The following is a 2,816-nucleotide window of genomic DNA, read 5'->3' as shown; positions in this document are numbered from 1 at the left end:
TTTTCCACTCTCCATCGAACAACCTTCAAGGAATTTTCTTTCCGGATGGAAATGCGCTCCCAACATGGGTCGACAATTGTTCGCCTCAAAACCTTGTTTTTTCTACAGTCGCGGAATCGAAAAATTATCCGAGCGTTGGCAGACTGTTGTAAATACTGAAGAATAATCTATTATTGACGTCAAAAGCGTCTGTTATGTGTATCTGTTGTGTTTATTAAATTTATGAAATACGCTATGAACTTATTTCATCGAAATTGTGTACAGTCAGATATTACAAATGCTGGAAATGCTTTTAAAATGGATGATAATGGTTCAAATGATTCAAATGGCTCTGATGACTATGGGTATTAACTGCGGAGGTCATCAGTCCCCTAGAACTTAGAACTACTTAAACCTAACTAACCTAAGGACATCACACACTGCATGGGGGCTTCATTAAAAATATTAAAGAATAAGCTGCAATACTTTTAGTAGCTGTCTGTCCGGTTAGGAAGTCTCGTAACCGGTTGGCCCTGACTAGTATTAGCACGCAATCTGACTGCATAGAATAAAAATAAAGTATGACAAGGAATTTCCATTAGCACAATTGATTAATTAAGTCCCCTGCAACTATAAAAGCTACGAAACAACAAAGCACAAGTGTAAGAGTTCTGTGTGTGGTTGTGTGACCCAACGTACATGTATCTGGCACGGTTCTTCCTCAATACGACAAGATATTTTAAACATCATTTACAATGAACTAATTGAAAAACCAGAAATACTATAATTGCACATAGAAACCAGAATTACAAGTCTAATGCATGAAGACGAGCCAGGTCCTTTGTTGACTGAACCTGTGACCAAGAGGCATTGTCATTAAAGAAATGTGTAATACTTTATTTTACCTCCATATATATTGACGAAAAATACACTGTGATAATTGCAACATCTTCCATCTATACATTACACCAACCGAACAGCATCTACCCTCTCGCCCAACGGAACAACTGCACACCACATGCTCTGAACTAGTACTGCTCTCGACATCCTCTCAACAAGTACTGCTCCAGTGGAGGCGACGGAATAATAATCTTTGGCGCAATCTCTGGCGCTGTGACTCAGTGAAGCCACCTTTCAACACATCCATGCCCAAGGCAGGATTCGAACCTGCGACCGTAGCGGTCGCGCGGTTCCAGACTGTAGCACCTAGAACCGCTCGGCCACTCCGGCCGGCTGAATGACAATCTCCGAACCTAGTTTCTAATCACATATTACATGCACCTATGACGGTAACCTTGTAAGGTGGCTATAATTTCGCACCTTACATGCACTCTTTCGCGTACTTTGTCGAGATCTACAAATAGAATTACGTATCATGTGATAGGTTGTACATTGTATATACAGGGTGTTTCAAAAATGACCGGTATATTTGAAACGGCAATACAAACTAAACGAGCAGCGATAGAAATACACCGTTTGTTGCAATATGCTTGGGACAACAGTACATTTTCAGGCAGACAAACTTTCGAAATTAGAGTAGTTACAATTGTCAACAACAGATGGCGCTGCGGTCTGGGAAACTCTATAGTACGATCCAGAATGAGATTTTCACTCTGCAGCGGAGTGTGCGCTGATATGAAACTTCCTGGCAGATTAAAACTGTGTGCCGACCGAGACTCGAACTCGGGACCTTTGCCTTTCGCGGGCAAGTGCTCTACCAACTGAGCTACCGAAGCACGACTCACGCGCGGTCCTCACAGCTGTACTTCTGCCAGTATCTCGTCTCCTACCTTCCAAACTTTACAGAAGCTCTCCTGCGAATCTTGCAGAACTAGCACTCCTGAAAGAAAGGATATTGTGGAGACACGGCTTAGCCACAGCCTGGGGGATGTTCCCAGAATGAGATTTTCACTCTGCAGCGGAGTGTGCGCTGATATGAAACTTCCTAGCAGATTAAAACTGTGTGCCCGACCGAGACTCGAACTCGGGACCTTTGCCTTTCGCGGGCAAGTGCTCTACCAGGAGCAGGAGAGCTTCTGTAAAGTTTGGAAGGTGGGAGACGAGATACTGGCAGAAGTAAAGCTGTGAGGACCGGACGTGAGTCGTGCTTCGGTAGCTCAGATGGTAGAGCACTTGCCCGCGAAAGGCAAAGGTCCCGAGTTCGAGTCTCGGTGGGGCACACAGTTTTAATCTGCCAGGAAGTTTCATATCAGCGCACACTCCGCTGCAGAGTGAAAATCTCATTCTGGAAACACAGGACCTGATCGACGGAAGCAACAAAGCCATTGGAACCTTCTGGAAATTCTGACCGGACACGTAAATGAATGACTGAATGAATGCGGTATTCGTCTTTTCAAGCTCCGAAACACGGTAGTGTCATTTATTTGCTGACTCCCCTTTCCCACGTATTACCGTTACACGTCAATACCATATTGACCCGAAAATAAACCACCACCGCATATAAGCTGCACTCCTATTTTTCAAGGAAGAAGTTTAAAAAAAAATCGCGAAAATAAGCGTCGCACTGATTGATAGAAGGAAAATTACCAAAAATTACCTAAATGTAAGTTCTAGCTATGTTCCGTGAACATTTCTTGTTACATTTGACACAACAGAGTGGCAACATATTTTATGTTATTTAGTATCGTCACTATAGGCACTAGTATTCACTACATCCTGTCATTCGCGTCATTTTCTTCGTCCTCTTTCCGCAGTTCGTCATCATCGCCGCCATCCAGCGCATTCGATATGTGGCGTCCTTGAACTCCTTGATGATGGAGTCTGATAACAATGAGGACCATGAAGCTATAATCTACTCAGGCAAAACGATAGCTGGT

General features: G+C 43.5%; 1 non-coding gene across 1 annotated transcript; it reads right to left on the bottom strand.

Moving 5' to 3' along the window:
• Window positions 1-1,641: 1,641 nt before the first annotated feature.
• On the bottom strand, window positions 1,642-1,717 carry Trnas-cga (transfer RNA serine (anticodon CGA)). Its single transcript has one exon. It is a non-coding gene; the product is annotated as a tRNA-Ser (tRNA).
• Between the last annotated feature and the right edge of the window lie 1,099 nt (window positions 1,718-2,816).

This window comes from Schistocerca nitens, chromosome 11 (assembly GCF_023898315.1).
Source record: "Schistocerca nitens isolate TAMUIC-IGC-003100 chromosome 11, iqSchNite1.1, whole genome shotgun sequence".
Taxonomy (NCBI): Eukaryota; Metazoa; Arthropoda; class Insecta; order Orthoptera; family Acrididae; genus Schistocerca; species Schistocerca nitens.
This window is presented reverse-complemented; position numbering and strand designations above follow the sequence as displayed.